The sequence below is a fragment of the Lepisma saccharinum genome, chromosome 23 (assembly GCF_977018435.1).
Source record: "Lepisma saccharinum chromosome 23, izLepSacc3.1, whole genome shotgun sequence".
NCBI classification, from domain to species: Eukaryota; Metazoa; Arthropoda; class Insecta; order Zygentoma; family Lepismatidae; genus Lepisma; species Lepisma saccharinum.
The window spans coordinates 25,928,771-25,945,283 of NC_139251.1; the positions used below are offsets into that span (position 1 = coordinate 25,928,771).

Below are 16,513 nucleotides of genomic sequence, written 5' to 3' on the forward strand. Positions count from 1 at the left end.
ATCTCTCCCACTCTGTGACTCACTTTCGCCGCTTGCGGAAACTTGGCACGGGCGTTAGGACGGGGGGCGGGCGTGTCCGTCGACCCCCCTCGGGAAATTGGCTCGTTTATTTCAAATTACAAACAATCAGAAATATTGTTATTATTTTTATTGTTTAAAAACTATGGCGGATATTTAGGTAATTGTTTTTCCATGTTAATATAAGAATACTGACACTGGGATATGATTTCAACTTTATTTGGACCCCTGGGCATTCTTTAATAGAAAGGAATGATATAGCAGATACTTTGGCAAAATATGCAACGAATCGAACATCCAACGGCCGTTTTCAATAAAGTTTCCGTCTGTAGTTTTCGAATCACACGTTAAAAAAATTTAACTTACTGACTGGCAACTGTGGACGAATATTGGAACTCAATGCGGTAAGGTGTACTATTCTATACAAGAAAGAATTTCAAAGGAATGCTGGTTGAAACACATTCGACTCTCCCGGAGTTCCCTCACAACTATAATGCACTCGAGCTCACCTTTACAAGGAGAACTTAGTGCCTTCAACAGTTTGTTTGTGTAATGAATATACTGCAACTCCGAACCATATTATATTTCAGTGTAAACTTTATGAAACACACAGAGAACAATTTTCACAGGACTTGTACAAGCGCCACTGACACTCCCTTGCTTACTGGCTTCTCCTTCATCCTCGATAATCAAAATTCTTACAAAATATTTCAACAAGTCGAAAATAATGCTGCAAATGTGTTAATGTTTTAATTATGCATTATGAAAGGAATAATTGTGTGCAAATATTATATGCATAAATGTGTGTGTGTAATATATATATATATATATATATATATATATATATATATTAAAAAAACAGAGGCTACTCGGTAGGAGTGTAGACCACATGGCTGCAATGTAATCTGCAAAGTTTTACACATAAAAATGCATAATTTTACATTTAGCACATAACCACATATTTCTATACAATTCAGACAAAGTAAAGTTTCCGAAATCTTTGTATAAACACACATTTTGGAGATAATGCATAGACAAAAATAATTTGTGACACTGTAAGACATTGAAAAATGCATGTTTACAAAAAGGTTTGGTGTTCCCATCTGCAAATCTAAACTTTTTGTGTGACGTCATAGAAAAGCTGGAAACTTCCACACAAAGCTTTGCGAAACAGTGAAGAGGGCGTTAGTGCAGTTGAAAATGAATTGAAATCTATCAGGGACACGTTTGCAAATTCTTAGAGACAAATTCCAAAGTCTGTTAAAAAAAAACAAAAAAACACGGTGTACAAAAATTGTAAACTTGCCAGGTTCTGGAGAGTGAGCATGTAGGTGATATTGAAGATGTAAGTGTGCATATCCTCCACATCAAATATGCACATCTAAGTACGTGTGATGTGGAAAGGTCGTTATCGCAAACAAGACATTGTAGATTTCCAATTCAGAATTTAGAAATGTGCTTTGTTGTTCATTGCAATCAACATAATGCAACCAATGTCCTGCTATCACTGGTGAGTATTTTTTTACCAATTTGTTTAGCAGAATTTTGAATGAAAATTATTTTTTACTTTTAGCCACATATTTCTGCTGTTTTTAGAACATAAAAATACATATTTGTTAGTTTTTTAGCACCTTAACAAAGTCCCGTTAGTTAATATTTGAACAGAATAACCAAACCTATGGATTTATATGTAGCAAAAATGTGCTAAGTATGTAAATACATATTTAGTTATTTTCACCAAAATATGGAGTTAAATATGTACTTAAATTGTGATTGATTGATTGATTGAATTGTTGTTTGAAGTCCACTTTATGCACAGAGAGGCTAATCGGGACTGGACCTACAGTTTAAAGTGGGATCCGAACCACTATGTGCCTCCACCGGGCATCGAAGCCGGGACCCCTTGATTACAAGGCGACGACGCGATCACTGTGCCATCGGGGGCTCTATAAGATGAATTTATATTGACTAAAACTGCGTTCAATATCGCAAGAGATAATGGGAGTGTATTTCAAATTTGTGAGTTATTCGCAAGAAATTCATTCAACTGTTTCGGCCACACGAGGACATGTAGTTATTGCGAAAATATGGAGTATATGTTGAGAAATGTTCTGAAATATGGAAACAATATGTAAAAATATAACTAAAATATGTAAAATATGAGCCAAAAACTTATGTAAAAATATGGAAAATAAAAACATAATTTTTCGAGTCTACATGCCATGATGAGCAAAGATAATACAGAATATAACTGATTTCAGCTTCATACATAAATATTTATTTACATATTAATCGGTTCTCTGGTTATAACGTTAAAAAAGGTAACAAAAGGTAAAGTGCTCCCCTGTGCATAGCACCACGCCATGAAGGCGTTTAGGGGGTGTGGTGGTAACGCCCCACACTTTCTTGATCCGGTCGTGAGTGGGGCTGATGTGATCAGCATCACACCCCTGACCGCCTTTACCCCCCCCCCCCCCCAGGGTTTCCCCCAGGTACCCATGTTATTCGACGAGATAGAAAAAAATTGAAAGTAAAACACAGGTTACATTTTCAAATTTTACCATTCAATCCAAAGAATGAATGGTTCCACAAATGCCAAAATTTTAAATAGAATTTTATGTGAGTGGGCTATACCCCGGCTAACTTACGGCCCCCATTCACAGCGCAGAATGGTTACATCAACAAAATCCTGTTTCCCTGCTGGCTGACTCGGGAAGGAGGGATTCTAAGGTTGCAGCTTGTTGCGCAAACAGAGGGGCAGCGGTAAGAGGTATTTTCTTCGGTTTGTATAAGATATTTTTCAGGGTTCAGTTTTGAGAATAGTTCCACGCTTCCGGTATTTCAAGGAGCCTCTTTCAATAGTGGTCAGCTCCCAGCAATCATCTGGGAATCTCCATACATCCTCGGATGGATACACTGAGCACCGTAGGCTGAACCTTAAAAAAAAATCCACAGAGCGAGCCACCAGCGCAGCACCGCGCCCTACCTAATGAAACGACTTATGCAGTTAACGCGTTCAAAGGTGGACATAAATTAATTCCCTTGTCTAATAAAGCCTTTGAATTCTAAAGGGAAGATGCGCCGACAATTTTCGTGATTTTCTCAGGACAAAGAAAATCGAAGTAGCCCGTAGTAACCAGATGCAGTCTGGCTGGCATACCTAAATCAATCCATTAGACGTGTGGTGTGTTGCAGGAAATGGCCACCAGATGGAACTAGTAATTGAGTATGGTAAAAGCTATTAATTTGAGCTAACATTTTCCGGTAGAAGAATATAACAGTATCAGAAAGTTGCAGCAATAGATCGGTACTTAAAAATATGAAATTCATATATTTATCTTCTGAATCTAATTTGCATTTTAATAAATCCTTTCGTTCTTCAGGGTATTTTCGTTGAGTGTTCATATGAAAATTTAAGCACAAACAGCTCGATGTATTTCCTGAATCATGTCCAATATTCCTTGTATCTACCTTTAAAATCCATTGTGTATAACTTAAAATGGTAACTACATCCTTGTCACACCCAAAACAAACAAACCTACCAACGCCAAAACCCTTCACACCAACCGAGGGAGCAAAAAGACCTCCAACGAACTTCCAGCGCGCTCAGCATCTAAGGAAGCAAATCAATGCCTTTCTAGGACTAAATCTCAAAACCCTATGCTCCAGCCAAGTAAGCCCTCGAAATCCCAGCTGTTGCAGTTGCAGCAGGAAACAATACATCCCAAATAACCTAACAACGCAATTTACCTCTACTACCTAGCACCACCCTTCGAAAGGAAAGCAGAGTCCCCCGGGCCGTTACTTACACCTCACCCTGTACCCAATAAGAATGGTGATGATGCTCGATACTTCATAATTTCAAAGTAGTACAAATGAGTGATAAGTAAAATCAGTGTACGAATTAACTGGGGGGTGATATCGGGATTTTCCCCCACAAAAAATTATCCTGGCAAAATACAATTATTTTTAGCCCTCCCAGGATGTTTTTATCCCCCTGAAAGAAAATAGAATTGAAAGCATTTCTTAACCATGTAATAAATAATTGAAAAATCAATCGGGTCCATTAATGGGCGTCACCAAAGACTTCCTACCGAAAAGTAGGCAGTCTTGTGAATTAAAGGAGGACATTCTGAAACTGATGAACCTTACCGAGCTGAGACAACAGTTTTACACTTCACATGTATTAAAGTATTCACAAGAAACTTAGAAGTAGGTTAAGTGGACATTAAGTTTGAACTTAGCAACATAAATTTCGTCGTCTTCGGTGTTACTATTTCGGCAGCTCTTTTTGGTTATGGGTTTGTGTAGACTGACCATAATATCTTAACCCCAAGGAAGTCAGTTTACCCTTTCCTGAAAATTATTGTTATCATTAGCGTATTTATTAAAGTATGGATCTCATAAATGATACATACAATAAAATGAAAATATGATCTCCCGTTGTCAAAAGATATTAATTATTATAATCGAGGTATAAGTGGTCCCTTCTCAACTGCCACTGATGTTTGTACTCTGCTGAAATTGAGGTATGTCAGCAATATTTATTATTTGTGGAGCAGAGAATGAAGCTTCACCAACCTTAACCCCACATGTCTGACACAACGCAAGATTTATCTGGAGTTTCTGTGAAGATTCAGGATTTACATTCTTGTTGCAAGTCCATATTAAAACTTCATGTACGCTTCTTGGCCATGATTTTGCACTGCTCTACAAATAAGGGAACACACAAAACAATACCTTTTTCTTAGCATGAAATATCGCAAATTTATACTTAGTTTTCATTAACTCCTACACATTTTATAAAAAGTGAAATTTGAAATCTAACACCTGCACTATAAAAAACACTATATATTAGGCATTCAGAAAGCAGCTATCATCAAGATGTGTACTGGTGTATTCTTTTAAGAAATGGTATGATACGAATTTTCAACTCAATAGCCTCTATTTTCTGGATGGGGGTGGGGGGGGTACTCCTCCAGCCAACAACACATGCTGCGCCTTCGTACACAACCACTCTAATTAATGAGGGGTTAGAGATTTGAACTTTCCTTCAGTGGATATATAGACCAATGTGATGCCATCTGATTGGTTGTTGCAGAAGTACTTTCCCTCCACTATAGTGCTCTCTGATTGGCTATTACAAGCAGATGCACAATATATGCACCATACCATAGCACAAAGTAACGGACACGATGAAAAGGATGGAAATTCAACAAGAATATACAGGGTGTCCACAAAGTCCTGCTACCGTTACGATGAAACTTAACTCCTAAACTATATGAGATAAATACATGCAGATTTTTGCAACGTGTTCTACAGCTCTCAAAGATGTATTTACAATTACAACACTTCCACATGCGCCCAGTTAGTTGCCCTCAGGACGTCGAGACGGTATTCGATCTCCATCCATACATGCTGCAGCATAGCAGCATCAACCTGTTCGAGAACTTCTGCAATCCGTGTACGAAGTGTGACAATATCTGGAACAGGGGTTTCGTAGACACGATCCTTGACATACCCCCAAAGGAAAAAAAATCCAAGGGGGTGATATCAGGGGAGCGCGGTTGCCAGGAAATGTCTATCCAAAAGGTCCCTCACAACATAATCTGCAAAATCAAAAAAAAAAAAAGAATAACAAAAAAATACCACTACTTATTAAAACTTTGAGAGCTGTAGAACACTTTGCAAAAAACCGCATGTCTTTATCTCATATAGTTTAGGAGCTACAGTATGTTTCATTGTAATGGTAGCAGGACTTTGTGGACACCCTGTATAGTACGATTTTCAACTGATTTTTCATCATTTTATCATTTCAGGCTCTCAAAAATGGCAGTTATTTCTAAATAGGCACCTGTGACTATAATAGACAAAATAGGCACTAGTATTCCTGTTTGAATTCATCTTAAACGGCTTTCAAGCCTAAAAGCCTACAACTTTTGGCCAAGAAAGAGCAGCTGACTTCCAAAGCGGAGAGTGGCTAGCACAGCGCGGTACGACGCCGGGGGGGGCCTAGTCTTCTCCCCTCGTCCATAGCCTAGGACCATTCAGGTGTCATACTGAGCTAGTCAAGGTCTTAGACTCAGCATACGCCACTGGATCCGAACCATTATGTGCCTCCACCGGGTATCGAACCCGGGACCCCTTGATTACTAGGCGAGGACGCTACTACCACTGCGCTCATTCCTTTAAACGGGAAGTGGGGCATGTGGGGTATGGTTTTGGGCTAGAATTTCACCAGGAACTCAGTGGTGAAGTCAGATTTATGAAAGCTTAGTATTTTTCTTGATTTATTGTATTAAAAAATTGTCTTTGTTTCGTTGTCTACGAGTTACAGTAGCGACGATTTCTCTGAGAGGTTTTAGATTTAAGAAAGGTAGGGGTCAGTGCACAAGGGTTAAAAGGGAGGAGAGGGAATATTTTGGTATCCCTCGGGGGCGAACACCACTGACAGCATTGTCCAGAGTGCAAGTTTTTCAGCCTAGATCTACAGTGCATGACCTTCTCGAGTGCACTTGCACTTTTAATGCATCCTGCGCGCTGACACATCCATCCATCTCGACTCTTGTGGGCACTGCACTCTTTTCTTCTTGAAACTCGACCTGTTTGAGTGAGAGAGAGAGGGAGTACTTTAAACAACCTTGGATTACTTGTTCTGCGACTGGCCAACTGGGTTTCACCTTTTACGACTCAATGTTGCTTGCCTTGAAGTCTGTATGCAGAAAAGCATGTCGTCTCCCTTTCCCGAAGCCGTAAGCAGAGGGACGTTTGCTTTAGCCATGGTGCATCCAAAGCTCCAAACAATGATCATCATGTTATGCTGTCAATACCAGCGATGGGTGTCACCAGAAACGTTTGGGAGGGAGGCCCATGCATAAAGTTGAATATATACATATGTACGCTTACATCAAGGGCGTATTTAGTGAGGGTCCATGGGGTCCTGACCCCCCCCGAAAGAAGTACCAAAAAAATGAAAATATACTCTTTTAACATGTGCTTATAATCGATGGTTATTAATTTCCTCTGAACTTCTTGGAAGGATTATGTGTGGATCATACGGCTTTGAAGGATAGCAAGAACGTATTCAGGGGGTCTGGACCCCCCAACCCCCCCCAAAGACTGCTACTCATAAAAATATGCATAAAATAGTAATCATAAACTTTACTTTTCTCCAACTCCGTCTAACATAATTTTTGTTATTCAATAAATATTCAATTCTTCATATATTTGACATTAATTTCATTGCCAAGGCACTTGCTTTAATATAAATTATTCCGATCTTAACCACAGGTTAAGCTACATAATGAATATGAATTGTTATATATCTATTCTTATACCTTTTTTATTGCCTATTCATGTAATGGTCATATAATTTTAATTTATATATTGTAATTAGCATTAATTTGATTTAATATAATTATTTAAGTTTAAACATTATTATTATTACTATTGAGACACTTGGTTCGACCCCCCCCCCCCCCGAAACATATTTCTAAATATGTGCCTGGCTTACATTGACATTGTAAAACAACACAAAATGCGTTTTCATTTTCTCTTTCCCAAACATTGAGTAACAAAGTTTTGTTGCAAGTGTCCGAACGTAAATTTCCTTCTGTTTTGTCTGAAGATGAATTTACATTGAGTTAAACTGCGTTCAATATCGCAAGACGTAATGAGAGTGATTGTTGACAACAATTGTAAATAATCATGAATTTCAAGTGCTTTACAATAGCAAAAGCAAACAGTTGGGAGGTGAAAAAAAATCATTATTGTTCGGATGACAGAAAACGTGTAATTGGAGGGTATAAAAAAAGGTCTTAAACTTTCATTTGTTTAACGTCGCTTCGGACTTTGTCAGTTATTCGCAAGAAATTCACCCAATGCTTTCGCTCACATGAGGAAATGTATAGTTATTGCGTCAATGTGGAGTATGTGTTGAGAAATGTTCTGAAATATGGAAAAAAATATGTAAAAAATAACTAAAACATGTCAAATATGAGCCAAAACCTAATATATGTACAAATATGGAAAATAAAAACTGATTTTTTCGAGTCTACAGGCCATGATGCGCGAAGAAAATACAAAATATAACTGATTCCAGCTTCATACATAAATATGTATTTACATATAAATCCGTTCCCTGACGACTCCAAAGTGCAGCTGAGTGAAACATAAAAAATAAGTTTTTAAAAGCTGAATCCGTGTAATTGCATGAATTGTTACCTTGTACTTTAAAAACGGCCTTCAGATGGCAGCAAAATTGAGTCTTAAGACTGTCATTTTTTAAATCAAATTTCTAAAATATGTCTCTTACAACTGTTTTGTTTATTTGTACACATTTAATGCCATTAACATATCAAAATATATAGTTATTCTGTTTTGTTGTACACATTTACACACCTTGTTTGAATGATTGATTTGGTTTAATTTACTTACGGAACCATTTATATTTGAAATAACTTATTTTCTTTGATCCGGTTTACTTCCGAGTTTAATTAACTGAGCTTTGACTGGAATGAATGGTATTGAGAAGGGGTTTGATGCGGGGCACACTCAGCTTGCAACAAACAACAAAACAATTCCTAACCTACAATTCAGCTTAGGTCTAATGATGCATATATGGTTAGATTACGAGGGCCAGGTTTAGAGCTTTTAGCATTCAGTTTTGTAGTTAGTTGCAAGCAGGGTGTGCGCCGCACCAGACCGAATTGATAAAACGGTCCAGTCCGAGCGACACGTGTAAGCTCGTCGTGTCGCTTCTGTACGAAAGATTACATGTCTGAGGTCACCACTCATTGCACCCAACTAAAGGGACCTTTTGGTCAAGCGGCGTATTTCGTTTCCTGACGTCAGCGCGGAGTTATTTCGTGGGTAGGTTAGGCTTGTTAGGTTTTAATCTCTCAGCATACACTACATTTAATCTAAGGTACCTGAATCCAATATGGTCTACCTAAGGTTTGCGTTTGTTTCTGTTGAGTGTCAGTTTCGAGAAGCCCCGCATTACATTGGATAACAGGCTGAACTCCACCTGATCCGAATTATCCGAAATTCGTCGGTTCCTGCACGGTGTCTGGTTAAGAAACAGACGCACAATTAAATTTCGGTTCAATTTGCTTATTGTGTCATTGAAAAAAGGTTCTTGAACCGTATTTAAATTGATCCCAAAAAAGGTTCCTGGACCGTATTTAAATTCATCCGGAAAAAGGTTCCTGGACCGTACTTAAATCCGGAAAAAAGTGTCCTGGACCGTATTTAAATCCGGAGAAAATAGTCCTGGACCGTATTTAAATTCATTCGGAAAAAGGTTCCTGGATCATATTTAAATTCATCCGGAAAAAGGCTCTTGGACCATATTTAAATTGATCCGGAATAAAGGTTCCTGGACCGTATTTAAATTCATCCGGAAAAAGGTTCCTGGACCGTATTTAAATCCGGAAAAAAAGGTTCCTGGACCGTAATTAAATCCGGAAAAAATTGTCCTGGACCGTATTTAAATTCATACGGAAAAAGGTTCCTGGACCGTATTTAAATTCATCCGCAAAAATGTTCCTGGACCGTAATTGAATTCATCCGGAAAATAGGTTCCTCGACCAAATTGAAATACTTTATAGATATAAATTCTTTACGGTCCAGAACCCATTTACGCTTGCTGATTTTCAATCCTGGACCGGAATCGATTTATTTTTTTAATTCCTGGAGCTTAAGCTTGCTCTACGCAGTAAAGGATCAATTTTTCACTAAAAGAGGGAGAAACGTAACAATTAGATTATTGAGCTGGTATTGTGTCGTCTTCTGCCCCCTGAGATAATTGTTGCGCAATCGTCCTTCACGACTGGGTGTAACAGGAGAAGTGGACCGTCACTTACTCCAGGTGAAATTGAAAGTAAAGGCGAGAGTCGATGCTTCAAAAGGGGTCAACAGCAAACTATTAATCAACTCTCAAAAGAACCAATTTCGAAAGCCGACAGCGTGTAACGGCTATGGCGATGGGGACTAGAGAACTGCGTTTGTGGTCATTTGGGATCCGGTTCAGACCGATCTTCTACTCTGCTGTGTTCGACTGACGAACGTTCTGACGATGTGGGGGACTGGACTACGTGCCTCCGCCGGGTATCGAACCCGGGACCCCTTGATTACAAGGCGACGACGCTACCATTACGCCATCGAGGAGGTCTACATGGTAAATGAATATTAGGTTTTATTCTAGGACGAGACCGAGATAACGGACACTATGAGCGTTTGCACACTCACCGATCAAGTCGGTGTGGTCTTCGAAATCCATATCGTCAGCACCACAAATCACGTGGTCCTGTACGATACATTTTCCAGAACGACCACCGACAGATCGGTGTGCAGCCTATGGTACATGTACTTACTATGTACCATAGGCGTGCGCAGACATTCTGATTGATGAAAGTTCAGTTGGTAATAAAACCTCATTTCCTCTATTTTATTGTACCGATGGGTATGAAACAGGGGCGTGTGTACCCACGAAGCGGGATAGTACTGCAAATTCATAGGAAATAATGAACCCCTCCCCCCTTAGTTCCTTTGAACTTTTAACAGATTGAAAATCCTTTACTTTCTTTAAGAGCAAAATATCGTTTAATAACGACGATAAGATTTCTCTAATAATAATATAGGGGCTGTAAGGGGGGCAAGGACGGCCACACCTTTCCTTTAGAAAACGATTGATTGATTGAATTGGTGTTTTAAGTCCACTTTATGCACAGTAAGGCTAATCGGGACTGGATTTTACTACAGTTTAAAGGTGGGATCCGAACCACTATGCGCCTCCACCGGGTATCGAACCTGGGACCCCTTGATTACAAGACGACTTTAGAAAACGAATGTCAACGTAAAAGTACATATTTCTCACGTGTAATTTGATTTGTCACAGTAATTTACATTAATTATCATAATGGAATTCAGGAATACAATAATTACAAATTCAAGTGGTGTTTCATTATGAAGCATCACTATTATCGGGGTAATATGCCTCGGTTACCTCCAGTGATGTGCCGTACACTGTAAGTTCACGTCTACATGCGTTGTCTACACGTAATCTACGCGTAGATTACATTGGGTTGTAGTTTACATAGACTACGTAGAGAATCCGAAGTGCATTAAAATTAATTTGCAAGGGTTTCATGAAAGGAAAGTGACATTTTCAACTATATTGGTTCCTAACGAAATAAAAATAATCCTATTTACAACAAATTTCTCTTCTCTTCTATTGTCAACTATGGAAGAAGATAAATAGTATGCAAAAAACAACAACAGATGGCAGTCATGAGGCAAAAGTGGTCTTTTCTCCATAAAACACTAGAATATTTCCTATATTAGGTTTCTTCCTAGGTTTGAAATTGTTCGAATTTGGAAGAAAGAGTATGAAAAGTTCTCCTCACACATCAGCAACTGATACGCAGTATAATTTTCTTCTAATTCCACGGCGCCCTTTGCTAAATTATTACCTTTCGCCATGTTGTTTACATAGATTACGTAGTCTAAGTGTATAAAATAGTCTACGTGTAGAATGTAGACTATCGTTGTTTACGCGTAGACGGACATCACTGGTTACCTCTCAGAGAAAGAACCTTGCTTGCCCCTCTGCGGAAAAATCTGCGGATGTTCATGATTAGGGCGGGGGGTTGCCTCTCTTTCGTTCGTGCGCACGCCCATTCCATGTACTATGTATCTTGTACCTCCATTGGTTACATTGGAAAGGGTCAAAAATTGAATTTTTAAATGCAAGGATAATTTCATTTTGTATTTCACTACATAGTTCAATAAGACTGAAACGTGTATCTGAATGTTAACACTGTACGACCACTTTCTTGGAGTGTAAGACTTAATACATATCCTCATGGACGTCTAAGGGGAAGGCAAGGGGGAAACAGGCTCCCCGCCCCCGTTTTGGCACCTTGCTCCTCCAGTTTTGAAAGGTTGCTTGCGTGCCTCATGTTTTCTTTATTTTCAGCATCGCATCCCCTAAATTTCTTTCCGCACCCCCTCAGCACACCTAGATGATTAATCCTGGCGCCGTCGCTGATGCGCACTAGACTAGAAACAGACGACGCGACAACAACCACGTGCTCGCTGTTCGGACTGAAGCGGCGTCACGACACAAGGTCCTGTTTGAGTGTAGTTGGTTGTGTAGTTGTACGTGAGTGTTCGTTTTGTGGACAATATGTAGTGGTCGAAAGATAAAGTAGTAAAAATTATGGAGCAATATGAACAGGAGTCAGTCAGTGTTGTGGAATGTGCCTGCCATAACCACAAAACTCGCCATAGCTGTATTGTCCATCTTTACACAAGTTAAATCACCACCAAATTTTTACAATACAAGAGAAGAAACACTGAACTACTCTAAAGGACTGCACAACAGTGTTGCCACAATATGAGGGCACAATTTCCCTTTCCAAGGGGCAAAATTTCCCTTCTTGGACCAATTTTTCCCTTCACCTAAGCAAAGCATACAATAATAATAATAAGTATTATTAGTGGTAGTAGCAGTAACTGTTATTATTATTATTATTAGTGGTGGTGGAAGCAGTAGTAGTAGTATTTCCGTTGGTCCATGTCCGTGTCAATAAAAAATGTTAAATTGTTCACATACCTGTCACTTTCATCGTTTCCTGACCAGATGTGCTAGGTTTGGATCATGGTCAAGAATCCATTTAATCGTTAATCTTCATCGTTACTATTATCCGAAGATGCAGAAAAGCGATGTACTTAAAAGAAATATAAATATATACAGGCTATATTCAAGGAAGCAGAAAAAAGAACAAAAAAAATGAAAATGTGAATATGAAAGTGGAACTGAACATTAACTGTAATAATGTAGTAACAAGTCTTAAAATTTCCCTGAAAATGTGATATTTTTCATCGAAATTCCCTTTTCCCTTTTGGCTAAAATTTCGGTCCGAATTTCCCTGCAAAAGGGAAATTTCCCCTCATGTGGCAACACTGCTGCACAACGCTACACTGCGGTCCTGCACTCCAGTGTTGTTGCGGGCTTATCTTGCAGAAGTAGTTTTGAATTGGAAAACAGTGCACTAAATGACGCGCAACCTGCGCCGGCGCACGTTGCACGTCATGAGTCTGGAACTTGTCGGCATGGAAAGTAGGCTTGAGGCACATACAAGAGCATATGGTCAGGCAAGACAATTGCGTTGTCCTAAGTGAAAGTGTTCGTGCCTATTATACAGCGTCATTTACCTCACAGCAATGAAACTGTTTCACCTGCATTTCCTTTCTCTCCATCGCCACCCGAACAAAGAGAGAGAGAGAGAGAGAGAGAGAATTCTCCGTTAGGAACAGAGCTCGGCGTCCTTGAGGCTTGGGTGTGTCGCGATGACGCAGAAAACATGGCGGATCCCACGTGGGCCACCGATAACGGCTCCTCCGTTGTGTACCGCTGGCGAAGTGGGCCTTCTTGGGCATGGGCGACAAATTGAACGAGATGGTTCCGTTAAACCAACACCAAAGGCACCAAAGGATGGGTGGAAATTTTTTGAAGCTGCTGTTTGAGGACCAACCAAAGGCCGGGCTGAGAACTGTCCATCAGTTCAATGATTGCTTGTTGATTCATTGATTTGATTTTTCTACCACTTTTGGCTAATCGCAAAGATGAGGATGAATGGTTTGATTTATTGGATTGAACTTAAATCAACACTTATCCCTAAGGACTAAAATTTCTTTATCCATGTTAAAAGCTGAGGCTGTACAGGGGCACTCCGTACATGTAAGAACAAAATACGCGACAACACAGCCTACAGAGGATGATACTGACCGCAGGTTTAGACGCCAGAGCCTCGTTAGCCTGCAAGAAGCTGTTACCGGGGTGTACTACGAAGAGCAGTGGCGGCGATTGGGTTCCAAAACCAGGGGTGGGGGGCAAGGACAGTGGGACAAGTGAGATGGACGAATATATAGGGACGACACAACTTTGATCTGCACAAAGGTTCATACTAGCTGAGAACCCAGCCGCCGGACCCTCGCTAGTCTACAAATTGCCGTCCAATAAGAATGGTCGACAAACGTCGAAAACTAAGGGCAGTGTTTGTAACCTACACCAAATTAAGAAGCAACTGTTTCGATCCTTAGTGAAATAAACTTCGAATCTACTTCAATCCTTTAATCGCCATTTGGGGACTAACGTAGAACATTTAGTCGCCATTTTGCGACTAATTCGTGACCTTCGGGCCCCATTTGCCTGCAAATGTAAAACATTTAGAAGCCATTTCGTGAAAAATTAACAATGTTAAGGTGCTATTTTGATAAACTCATAACATTTAGGCGAGCTATGTGACGACCATTTGTGCGTCATTCGGCGCCTAGCGCATAATGGTATATGGATTTGGCGACGAGTGAATAATATTTGGACGTCATTTGACACCTAAAGTCCATCCGGCCAAAGAACGCACCCAGACTTTTCGTCTCCAGATGTCAGAGTTTCCAAGTACAAAGAGCGGTGTTGCCACATGACTGATTTTTGCTCAGTCGTAAATGATACCTTCTGCTGACAACATGCTCGCGGTTCATAGCGAGGCAGAGGATCGGAGACCCATTCGCTTGCTACCCTGAGGCGACCGGTAGGCTTTGCCGCGCCTTGGCCTTGTTGGGGATGCCCTTGCCACCTGTTTTGCTGAGTCGCCAGAACAACCGCGAAAGTGAAATTTTAGCGATTGATCCGTTTCGCGGTTGTTCCTTTCGCGCTTATTCCGGTGTTTGGTATCGCGGTTAATCCGTTCTGCTGTTATTTCTTTCGCGCTTATTCTGGTGTTCAATTTTGGTTTCGCGATTAATCCGTTTCGCAGTTGTTCCTTTCGCGCTTACTCCTGTTTTTAATTTTCGTTTCGGAATTAATCCTTTTTACTGTAACTGCTATCGCGTTTATTTCGTTCGCGCTTAATCCATTTGGCAGTTAATTCCTTTTGCGGTTATTCCACCGACCCGTTTTGCTCTCAGGAATAAGTTTGGCAAAGCAGAATACCTCAAGAATTTCCCCTCCCTATGGAGATTGAACCAAGCCGATTGGTTCAAGAGTTCACGTGACCCTCCCTGCTTTTCGACGAAAAAAGCAAAACTAGAGTTTGAAGTTGGTTCTCTGAGCGATCAGACTTTAGTCCATAACATTTACTCCATTTGGCGACGAGTGTATAACATTTGAGCGCCAGTCAACTTTCCACAGCTCGGCGTCAAGAAAGGCTCAGCTTACCAATACTAACAAACGGCATTCCTAATTGGCTTGGGCTATAGTCTTTAGTTTTTCAAAGTATAAAAATCCATCATCGCCACCTGTTAAGGTAATGTTTATTTAGATCTATGTCCCAACCTTTCTCGAGTGCTGGTCCTTGTGTATCTTCTGTGTTGCGCTTCGCTGTAGCTTACACAACGCCATTGTTCGACGGTAGCAACGAGCGCTTAACTGGCCTCCAAGAGAGGATAGCGACTCCAAAAGATGCTTTTCTTCTTAATCTTTCTCGTGGGAGGGCAGAGGGAGGTCGTAACCGTGTATAAGGAAACTTGCAGGACTGGATACCTAGAAGAAGAGGAAGAAAGTGGGTGTAGATCCTGTTTTTCCGAGTCAGCTCCTTGCGAGAGCCATATAGGGATTGGGCTGTGGGAGCGCTTTGGCGTCGAGTGGGATGTTTGCCGTCGGTGATCATGATGTTTGCGCGCTGCAATCTCCACCCGTGGCATCTTGCAGGCTCTCCCAGAAGGTGCTCGGCGGATTCCTTGCCAAAAGAGAGGATGCTGGAGGGAGAGGTGCGCGAAACGGTTCTTTAAAGAGGTTGTGGATCTTCCTTTGACCTCCGCGTGGTGGGTGGATGTGCTAACTTTAAGAGCACGTTTATCTTTCTTCTCTCCCAGTAACTTCCATTCTCGTTTCTTTCTCTTTTCCTCTTCATTCACTATCTCCTTTCTCTCACCCTCTCCTGTTCTGGGGGCCTCCCCCATGGCGCAGTGGTAGCGTCATTGCCTCGTAATCGAGGGGTCCCGGGTTCGATACCCGGTGGAGGCACAAGTGGTTCGGATCCCACTTTAAACTGTAGGTCCAGTCCCGATTAGCCTTACTGTGCATAAAATGGACTTAAAACACCAACTCAAAACCTCTCCTGTTCTTTATCTCATCTCTCTTTCTTCAATCTTTTCGCAGGCCTCAGTGACGGACTGGTTAGCACAGCGCGCTGCGACGCCACAGGTCCCTGCTTCGAATGCAAGCCTGGGCATGGATGTTTCCGAGTGTTCATTCACCGTTTCCATCGTATCATCACTCATACTCCTTATCCAAAGTGGCAGTAAAATAAATGAATTCAATAAAACGGCTAGCAGTGAGTCGTTGGGCAAAGGACGATTGAGAAATAATTGCTGTATCAGTTCTTTTTTTTGTGACAAACGATTTTTGGAATTAAGATCTTTCAAGCAAAGCTTATTCCTTGTGCCACCCTTTATTTATTTATTTATTGATTGATTTATTGATTTGGTG

The 16,513-nt window shown here is 40.5% G+C and overlaps 1 non-coding gene across 1 annotated transcript; it reads left to right on the top strand.

Moving 5' to 3' along the window:
- Positions 1 to 15,973: 15,973 nt before the first annotated feature.
- Positions 15,974 to 16,048, top strand: TRNAT-CGU (transfer RNA threonine (anticodon CGU)). The gene has a single exon. It is a non-coding gene; the product is annotated as a tRNA-Thr (tRNA).
- The last annotated feature ends 465 nt before the right edge of the window (positions 16,049 to 16,513 follow it).